Raw genomic sequence first — 11287 nt, 5'->3', positions numbered from 1 at the left:
TTTAGATCTGTACAGACGGGGGCAGAGGGAGAAAGTGACCTTGGACCTTCAGTCACTTAACACTCCAAACAAAGGAAACTAAAGACCCCTTACTCACACCAAACTTACACAGTCTTGGCATTACAAAGGGTATGGTGTGTTGTGCCATATTTATGTGTGTGTGTTGTGTGCGTGTGTGTGTGTGTGTGTGTGTGGGTGTGTGTGTGTGTGTGGGTGTGTGTGGTGTGTGTGTGGTGTGTGTGTGGTGTTGTGGGAGAGAAAAAATGTGTTTTTATATACAGTATATACAGTGTATATAAATGAATAAATCGGGGAGAACGAAGAATGACATTTTGACATTGACATTTGTCAGTGAAATTGACAAAATCCTTTTTTACAGAGAAAGAAAAAAAAAACCAAAATATCAAGTGTCACCAAAGGAACTAAAAGTTGTGAAAACATGATCATTAACCAAACTCCTCTCTCTCTTCTCTCTCTCTCTCTCTTCTCTCTGTCTCTGTCTCTCTCTGCTCTCCTCTCTCTCTCTCTCTCTCGCTGCATGTGTTTCAGATAGGGCTCATGATGATATCTCTTTGCCATAAACAGGAATAAGTCAAATAGCCAAACATTAATTCTAATGCGGTTTACATCTATGCTGTGAATTGGGATGTGGTGTTTCAGATCTTGCCTTTGACTTGAATGTGATTTATCTTAGCCAAGCATTGGCTAAAGATAAAATCTTGGTTTAGAACCAGCAAACAACAAAAAAAACACCCTTTCCTCTACAGAAGAGCAAAGTTGGTTTGTGTCATATTCAAACGTAGACTGTCCTCTAGTGGAATTGTCATGTATTGTAGCAGGTTTGGGCATTGTAACAAAATCATATTTCTCTTCCAGACACACTGTATGTAATTTAATCATTGATATATGTAAACAATCTTAAAATTGATCGACACTTTCTCACCTGCTTGCTGTATGTCTTAGGGAGGATTTTGATGAAGAGGGATTCTGCCAGCCGTACAGAGGTATAGCCTGCGCCCGCTTCATCGGTAACCGCAGCATCTTCGTTGACTCGTTGCAGATGCAGGGCGAGATCGAGACCCAGATCACAGGTGAGAAACAGACAACATATATAAATGGGTTTGAATGCAGATTTGCTTGTACTAATAATCCCTTCAAAAGTCTAAATATACTTTACTTGTACAGTTGATGGCAGATTATTTAATGACATACAGGTACAGGTACTAAACTTTTATCTCCACAGAATCTGTTCAAATGTGCTTTTTATGAAGCTTCTGGTGAGATGATTGATTGATTGATTGATATCTTATTTCGAACATGCAAGAGAAAGTGTATAAAAATAAAAATATAATAAAAAGAAATAATAAAACAAAAAAATTGGAGAGAAAACATAACAACAAAGAATCCTTCTTAACATCCTCTATTACATGTGCGAAAAAGGAGTAGGAAGAAGTAAAACTTAAAATTCACTTTAGACTCTAACATTCAGTTACTCATGTATGCATCTACGTTGAATGTTGCCGGATCAACGAAGCCTTATTGTTTTTAAGGACAAAACTAACAGCCTGCTTTCATCCAGTGAGTTCACTAGTTCAACACATTTAGAATTCTGTCTTGACTAGTAGTCATATGCTGCTTACATACGTATGTCTTCAGCAACCAGGGCTGATGTACGACCGTTGTGAAGATGCCTTCTCTGAATACACTGAATCCAAGAAAACATTCTATGTATGAGGACTGTTTAGGAGGTGACCTTAGTGAATACGGTATGCTGTATCAGGAAAAACAGTCACTTATGGAGTTGAAAGGAAGTCAGCAGGGTCACTGCTCTGTATGGAGCCCAAATGGCCCACATACTGTTTTACACATGCCTGTGTCTCTGCTGTTTTGTTTTGTGTGATAGCGTGCACATGTCCTCAGAGGTCAGTTTAATATGTATGTTATTGATTACATCGTGCAGCTGTTGGCATCTCCCCTGAACAGTTCAGGACAGAGGGGCCGGGCTTCAGACTGTAATCTGAAACATCAAGGACAAGTGATAATTAAGATGATGATGCCTCAGGGTGGTAATAAGTGTACAGTACGACTGTAAATCATTTTATACCCAGACCATCCACATTCGGTAGCGTTCACCATCTGAATTTAATATCACTTTTACTGATCTCATTTCATTCAAGCAGCATGTGCTGTAGAAGCATTTGGATAACTGCCATCTTTAGTTGTCCACTTTTGAACCTCTTTTCTTCTCCTCCAGCCCCCACAGAGTTGCGTTACTAATAATCACAACCACAGGAAAGCATGTGTTTGCAATAACCGTACAGTATGACTATGAATCATACATTACAGCGCAGGCAGCTATGTTGTCAGTCCCCCTCTTGATCTTCATGTGTTTAGATGCTCGAGACTAGTAGCAGTGTGAGCACAGGATAGAGTATATCAAAATACATATGAAATCATTTTTTCTGTTGCTTATCTCTAAAAAAACTAAAATCTTTATATAGATGCTAGATTTATAGATACATTATGATGTCAAACTGTAAAATAAATCTGTATGCTACAACTTTTTGTCTTCCCTCTTTCCAGCGGCCTTCACCATGATCGGGACACCAACCATTTTTCTGATCGTTGCTCCCAGTTTGCCATCCCTTCTCTCTGCCACTTTGCCTTCCCGACCTGCGACCGCAGCTCTGGAACGGACAAACCTCGGGACCTGTGTAAGGACGAGTGTGAGATCTGGAGAACGACTGTGTAAGACAGAGTACATCATCGCCCGCTCAAACCCCATCATCCTGAAGAGACTGAAGCTGCCAAACTGCGCGGGACCTGGCTGCCTTTGACAGCCCCGAGGCTGCCAACTGTCTGAGGATCGGCATCCCTATGGCCGAGCCCATAAACAGAGTAAGACATGTTCACCTGTTGATTGCATGACTCCTTTATTACTTATGCTAGCTGAGCTCATTGTTGTTATTATTATATAAGGAGAGGCATACAAGGTATTGTAACTATAACAGGAGCTATTAAGAAAAAACTCAGCTTATTGGTTTATCAAGGTATGCTCCTTCCAAAAGCCTAAAAGCAATGCCTTCATGTTGCTTGTTGGACCAACAACCCAAAGATATTTAATTGCTATCATCTATGATGAAGAAAAGCAGTCTGCGTATTTATAAACTGGAACCAGCTAATGTTTAGCATTTTTGCTTGAAAAATGATTCAAACTATTAAGTTACTATCAAATAGTGGCAATAAAATAATTTTGGGATGACATTAGTCACTAATTGTTGCCTACAGAACAGAAACATTGTTATGCAAAGGTAAACAACATCCATGTTAATTACATATCTGAATGGGATATTCCACCGATGTAGTTTGTAAAGTTTTTTTGGAAGCCATCAAACTCATTTGAGATTTAACCCTTCCTGCTCTGCTCTCAAGTCTATTAATGTGACCGTGTTGTAACCTTGGCAAGAAAAATAGAAGAGACTAAATGTTTCGTGACTGATCACCTAACTAAAGCAAGTTCTCTCTCTCTCTCTTTCTCTTCTCTTCCTCCCCCTTAGACCACAAGTGTTACAACAAGCGGGGCGGACTACAGAGGGACGGTCAGTATGACCAAGTCGGGCCGTCAGTGTCAGCCGTGGAACTCCCAGTATCCTCACAGCCACACCTACCGGCCGTCCGCTACCAGGAGCTAAACGGAGGACACTCGTACTGCCGCAACCCTGGGAACAAACTTGAGGCCCTGGTGCTTCACTCTGGACGGGGGGTCCGCATGGAGCTCTGTGAAATACCCGTCTGTGGTAAGAGAGGATATGTTAAGGCATGCTAATGAGATTCATTGTGTGTAATGCTGGCTTTGTAACGCATTTGGAGATATTGGTTTGGTCTTCCTGGTTTAATTGTAAAAAGTTTTTTTATCATCTCTTTCATCTGCTGTCAATTTTCCCATCGTCTCATGCTATTTTTCTCATTTCAAAGTGTATTTTGACAGTATTTGGTAGTAAGGAAATTTAACTTTGGTCTGTCTTTCACCACAATTTCATTTTTTAAAAGATAATTCTACTGTTTTATAGAAGATGTTATGAAAATACAACTACAACTAGTAAACAATAGTTACTTTAGTGATTTATTGGTTTGTCTATAAAACGTCCATAGAGATCCCAATGTAGTTTGTAAAGTTTTTGGAAGCCATCAAGATTATTGAGATTTAACCCTTCTCATTTGAAATTTAACAGTTGCCATCAAATGTAGACTTCTTTTTTTTTTTTTTTTACAGATAAAGATATTTACCTATTTTATCACTTCCGAAAAATCATTTAAACAATAATGATTGTCAAAATTGTTGCAGCTTAATTTCTGTCAATCCACTATCGTTATGCTTTAGTATGCCTCTTTATGACATATACTGCCTAGTCATGAAAAATGCCTTTCTCTCTCTCTCTCTATCTATCCAAAGACCATGAAGACAAGTCTGGTGGCAGCAACATGGAGATCTTGTACATCCTGGTTCCCAGTGTGGCAATACGTTAGCCATCGCCTTGCTCTTCTTCTTATTTGCGTGTGCCGCAACAACCAGAAGTCCCCCAGGCCTCCGCTCCTCGTCAGCCCAAACCGGTCGAGGACAAAACGTTGAGATGTCCATGTCACAACTGCATACAAGCCAAAGGTAGAGAGTCACAGCACATAATTCTGTGGGTGGGGAAAGTAAATGATGGAGGTTCTGTTCTGCCTCACTGAGACTAAGACAAAATGATTTTAGTTGTGAGAGCCAACTTTTAGATTTGAATGTGTACATGTACAGTATGTGTTTGAAGCAGAGGGTTGTTAGTCTGCAACATGGTTCCATGGGGGCTGAGCTTCAGATCTCTATCATCGGAGCTGAGCAGATCCAGGAATGTTGAACTACAGCTCTTTGCCTTTCTGTTTATTTCTCTTCCACTGTCTCTTGTCCACATCTCTCTAATTAGGCATCTCTCATTAGGCCTTTCCCAAACTATGGGTATCTGCAAACTCTGGTTATCTGCATTTATAATGGCTGATTTAAACAATTTTTATTTTTAATTTTTATGTTTTTAAATATTCATTCATCAGAATCATTTATGATGACAAATAAATTATTCTGATATATGAATATTTAAAAAAAAAAAAGGACTGTCAACCATGTCATGAGTGTTGCCGTTGCATAGTTTGTCCACCAGAGGGCACTCTACAGCGTCCCTGTGGCAACACGGATTTTGTTTTTTTGTTGTTTTTTTTTTCAAAGGACTTTAGGTTTCATATCTTAAGTTTTTATTTTTATACATTTTATTTATCAGAACTTTAATATATTTTGATGTCCTCTGTTCTGTTGACAATAAAACAAATTAATATCATATTATTTTAGTAAGAACTCATAAATAACTTCAAATAACTACTGTTAGGGAAATCTGTTTAAGTTTAAGTACGCGTTTCTGGATTATTTAAAAAAGATTTATATCGCCGACATATAAAGGCATATCGGATTATCGGTATCAGCTTAAAAAATCCTTTATTGGTCGGGCTCTACACTGGACCTCCTTTCATTCTTCACTCTCTCTTTCACCCCCCCCCCCGTCACAGAGCCTCTTGTAATGTAGATTATCAAGCCCCTGCTCTGCCAGCCAACACATAGCTCACATTAGGATCTGTATCATGTTTCTTTCAAGGTTGCATACTCAGTCACATCATGTCTGTTTATCTTTTTCCACATAATTTTGGTGGTGGTGGTGGTGGTGGGGGGGGGGGAAGATTTCTCAGACAACGTATCTGTTTGTGCAAAGCAGGGCTGATGCTCAAGGGAATGTGTCATGCGCAAAATGTCACAGACGCGTCAGAAGCCATTAATATTTGTGGTTTATTTTATTTCTTTGCAGTGGGAGCCTCTCCTGACTGTGTTTAGATGGCGGCCTGCAAAGAGTCAAGGACATGGGAGTTCATAGCGTGTCAACCATGCAGTTATGGAATTTTACAGTGGATTTTAATGGTCTTTGTGAACAAAAGGGCCTGAAATATGGTTCACACAAATCAGACTGTTAACCATCCATTTTAAGATTAAAAGCAAAGAAAAAGCTTTTCAGAGATGCTGTTTTTAACTCTTTTTGCATCACACGCATCTAATATTATAGCTAAATACTGTTACATGCAAGACAATTGGTCAAATGAGGATTGCATTATATTTGAACCTTTTTTAAACCTTTTTAATGAGTCGTGAACCTCAAATATACAGTAATGTACTGCTAAATTGAGTGTTTATTTTCCCTACACCTCTTCTACAACTTTGTCTTGGGTGAGGCTGCTACCAGCAAGCTTTGCTGCAGGGTCACCAAGGGCCATTGCCCGTGACAATCCAGTTAGACCCCAATAAACATACACACACAAACCTGTGGTGGTGTGAGGAGGATCTGAGGGTTTGGGTGTGGGGGGAGGAAAGACGGGGTGAAATAAACCCATAACTTAAAACATATGTGCTCTCATAGCATGTGCAGGCCCCCACACTCATTCACACCACTCATACACAACACCACCCCCCTCGGAGCTCAGACAGGCCTGTGTTTCTCTCTCTGTTCACTGAATTTCATATCATCTCAGAGTTCCGGAATCTGGAAATCTCTGCCAACATCGCCTCACCTTTTTATCTTAAATACAGCTACACGCACATACTGTAGTTGATTCTTGTTTCTTTTTGTTTGTATCTTCTTCATTTGTTATTAGATTATTTAGTGTGGTTTTGCCACAGTGGTTATAATAAAACTTTGTAATTCACGTTAATGCATTTTTCTCCTATTGTGTCAGAGTGTTTGGCATTGCTCTGACAATAACTGTTGGCAGATTGGCAGATCACACTGCCTCGTCATGATTATGCCATGCTGATGTAATGAAATACTTTCTTTCATCATTTTTAAAAGTAACTTACCATTAAATCCACTTTTTTAAATTTATAAATTCCAATTAGTGAGTGACTTTATTACACTATCAACTGAACCCGTCCGTCTATAGTGTTCATTAAAAAAGACATTAATACAGAAATCAGCTGTCTGGGTTGAATGCATGGTTCAATTTGTTAAGATGGTGCAGTCAAGCTAAAACAGGTGTAAGTTGTTCTTAGTTAAGATTATTACATTTGATCAAGTCTGACAGAATTATAAAAAATTGTAAGCCTGCTAAAATCCCACATTTCAGCTCAGTCCCATTGGATTACAAAAAAAACTATGTTCATTTCCTCAGTAAGAATACAAGACTAAAATGTCCCCACTCACAATGACAGCGAAAGCTTTTTCTGTTATTACCGCAGCTGATTCTACAGTTTTGCTGGCAGGAGAATTCATTGCTAAGTCTTCCTAAACGCTGCTAAGATGTTCATCAGTTAAACTACATTTGTAAGATGGGAATGTGTTGCCAGATTTCACAATTTTCCCACAACGCTCTCCAAAGGCTTAAAGAGAGTCATTAGGAGGTGATGTAATGGGTTGAGGCTGATTATGACAATTATCAATCTCTGGGCAATATTTGCATTGCATTAGAAGCACCAATGTAAACTTCATATTAACATTTCAATTTCCAATCAAGGATAATGGTGAGGAAAGTGTACAAAGAAAATGATGATCAAATTTTTTCTGTCACATGTCTTTTCCCACTGATCCACTTTTTTCTTTTCCACCTCCTCTTATTCTCTGCAGAGTAAGGCCAAAGAGCTTCCTTTGTCGGCTGTGCGTTTCATGGAGGAGCTTGGAGAGTGCACTTGGGGAAGATCTACAAGGGTCACCTGTATCTGCCGGGCATGGACCAGACACAGCTTGTGGCCATTAAGACTCTGAAGGATGTCTCCAATGCCCAGCATTGGGCCGACTTCCAGCAGGTACAGACTGGATCCCTCCCTCTACAGCTTGAAGAAAAGACCTAAATAGGGCACCTGGATAGCTCAGTTGGTAGAGCAGGTGCCCATATAAAGGCCTAGAGGTCTACTCCTCGACGTAGCGGGCTGCATGTCATTCCCCCTCATTCTTCTCTTCCATGTTGTTCAGCTGTCCTGTCAAAATAAAGGCCTAAAATGCCCATTATTATCTAAAAAAATGACTTCAACTTTTATTAACATATATTACTGGTGAATACACAAAATCAACCATATGTAACTTGAATAGGACCTCTAAGACTACTGTAAATAGTAAGTCATTTTAGAAGACATGCTTCTAACTGGAAATTGTATTTGGATGTAGTACTAAAATAATCTACTGGTTTAAAATACAAGGGACAATTTTCCCAGTGGAAAGACCTTTTTATCCACAAGAATTGAATGAGCATGACTTGTTATATTTTCACAGAAGGTAAAATGTTGGGCGATGGCAGACTCAATGGCTAAAAGTCACTTTTTAAAATAGTTCAAAAAATAAACTGTCAGATTGTCCAGATAAATTTAGATGTTAAGAAGGATTGAAACAGATGAATTGTAAAAAACACAAGCCACACTTTCCATGGACAGAGAATGAGCTGCTAGCATTTAAAGTGATATACCCAAACATCTTTTTGAGTTTGAAACAACATTCTTACCGCCGCCTTTCAAGACCACAGTGTTTCTAACTCACTTTCTTTTTTACCAACACTTGTGTTTGCATCACAGGAGGCTGCAGTGCTGACAGAGCTGCAGCACCCAAACGTGTTGTGCCTTATGGGTGTGGTGATTCAGGAGCAGCCTGTCTGTATGCTGTTTGAGTTTTTGCCCCAAGGCGACCTCCACGAGTTCCTCATCATGCGTTCACCGCACTCTGACGTTGGCTGCAGCAGTGATGAGGATGGCACGGTGAAATCCAGCCTGGATCATGGAGACTTCCTGCATATGTCCATACAGGTGGGATATGAAAGCAGTTTTAAAGTCTATACAACTGAAAGAAGTGTTTCTCCTTTCAACTTGCTGTGTACCAGACATATTTCACAGCTACTTCCTGCTTTAATGATTGTTTTCTTTCTGACTAATCAAACCTAGGTGGCAGCTGGGATGGAGTACTTGGCCAGCCACTTTTACACCCATAAAGACCTTGCAGCTCGGAACATTCTAGTAGGTGAACAGCTCCACGTCAAGATCTCCGACCTGGGTCTCTCCAGAGTGATCTACTCCTCAGACTACTACTGCATTCAACCCAAAACTCTGCTCCCCATCCGCTGGATGCCCCCTGAGGCCATCACTTACGGAAAGTTCACCACAGACTCGGACATTTGGTCGTTCGGAGTTGTGCTGTGGGAGATCTTCAGCTACGGTCTGCAGCCCTATTACGGCTTCTCCAACCAGGAAGTGATGGAGATGGTGAGAAAGAGGCAGCTGCTGCCTTGCCCCGAGGACTGTCCGCCAAGGTATGTTCAGGTTAATGTTGCTGATCAGCCACAGCTTTGAAGTAAATGATGAGAAGGTAATACAGTACGTACAACCAACGTGGCTAGTGTCTGGCTAGTAACGCCCTCATCGTCTTGTGTTTCAAAGGCCACATACGGTTTTTCTAATTGGTAATAAAAAAAAGTCACAATCTCATTATGCAATGTGAAAGGGGTGAACCGAGTTTCTCGAAATTCATGATTTTACAGTAACCTTTTACAGCAGAGATGAAGACAGGAAGCAGAGGGAGAGAGTGGGGGTGTGACAGAATCAAGCCAGCAATGTGGACATTATATGGTTTCCGTGTAAATCCTTCTGTAGTACGCAAGACGCTCTTAGATTCTTTTACAGAGATAGCTTGTTTCTAATGTTTGAATGTTACTGTATGCACACCCTTGCTTATACTATCAACAGCATTTGCAAGTGTTTCTAGAATTATATCGAATATATCACGGTCTTCACCATATCCATAAAAATGTAAAAAATACAACACAAAAAAAACAGTGTGGTATCAGACGTTATTACAGACATTCTTCCAATTGCCTGATAACTAACTCTGTGTCTCTCAGGTTTTATGGTTTGATGACTGATGCTGGCAGGAGGGACCAACGCGTCGAACGCGCTTCAAGGACATCCATGCCCGCCTGCGAGCCTGGGAGGGGCCATCATCCCACGCCAGCTCAAGCACGCCCTCTGGTGGTGGAGGCAACGCTACCACCCAGACCACCTCACTCAGCGCCAGTCCCGTCAGCAACCTCAGCAACCCCCGCTACGCTGCTGCCACGGCTGCTGGGTACCTTACCCAGCCCAGGCTATTCCCTCACCGGGCCAGATGGGCAGATTCAAGCCTGGACACCATGGCTGTAACACAAACCCACCAGCGCTTTATCCTGTCAATGGATACCCCATCCCGCCAGGATACGCAGCTTTTCCAGCCCACTTCCCTCCGCCGGCCCCACCGACCAGGGTCATCCAGCACACCCCCCTCCCAAAAAGTCGCTCCCCCAGTAGCGCCAGCGGCTCCACCAGCACGGGTCACGTCAGCGGAGTGCCCTCCACCACGGGCTCTAATCATGACGCCAACACGCCGCTGCTTTCCCACTGCATCATGCCGGGGAGCGGTGGAGGCCGATTCAGATGTACGGACAAAGTTTGCCAGAAGGGAGTGGGACAACTGGACCACGCATCACAAACAGCGCTGCTCGCTGCTGATTCTGACGTACTGATGTACAACGACTCGGTCATCACCGCAGACCTGTAGATAGAGACACACTCACATTCTTTCTGCTCGGGACCCACATTTGTGAAGTTTAGCTTCTCACACAGGGACCCAGTCTTCTACTCCGGTCATATGGAGACCAACAGAAACTGTCCTGTACGCACATTTTAGTGTGCAAGAAACATTGCCGCAGCTACACAAGTATATACGCAGCTGTCTGACTTTTAATGCCTTTTTGTTAAAGCATGTACTTACCACCATGGTTTGAAAATGTCGTGCTATTATTTAACCTCTGTGTGAATACGGTACATAAGTCCTGAATGAATGAGTGAACTACAAAGATATATATTCAAAAGAACTTTTTTTATTAAGGAATAAACTTTAAAGATGAAAAAATAGCAAGTCCACCCTGCGTCCTAAAAAATGTTTTTTCTTTTTTTGTATCACAATCTGACACAATGTTCCTGTGTCAATAACCGAGTTATCAGACCGTTTCATGCAGGATGTGAAGGAAACACTGACACTCTTACCGTGACCTTTTGGTGCCTTTCAGCAGGGGTGCGACTTGCTTGTTTCTGGACGTACTGTATAATAACACAAAAATGTGCTGTATGTGTGCTTGTACAGTAAAAGAAACTGCATTTAGCAATCGAGAACCGAGCAAACAACAGACTGAAGAAACAGGAAGTTTA

At 41.3% G+C, this 11287-nt stretch overlaps 1 pseudogene; it reads left to right on the top strand.

Annotated features, from left to right (window-relative positions):
* The first annotated feature begins 963 nt into the window (after positions 1–963).
* LOC116685549 (inactive tyrosine-protein kinase transmembrane receptor ROR1-like) lies at positions 964–10649 on the top strand (annotated as a pseudogene).
* The last annotated feature ends 638 nt before the right edge of the window (positions 10650–11287 follow it).

This window comes from Etheostoma spectabile, unplaced genomic scaffold (genome assembly GCF_008692095.1).
Source record: "Etheostoma spectabile isolate EspeVRDwgs_2016 unplaced genomic scaffold, UIUC_Espe_1.0 scaffold00569975, whole genome shotgun sequence".
NCBI lineage: Eukaryota > Metazoa > Chordata > Actinopteri > Perciformes > Percidae > Etheostoma > Etheostoma spectabile.
This window is presented reverse-complemented; position numbering and strand designations above follow the sequence as displayed.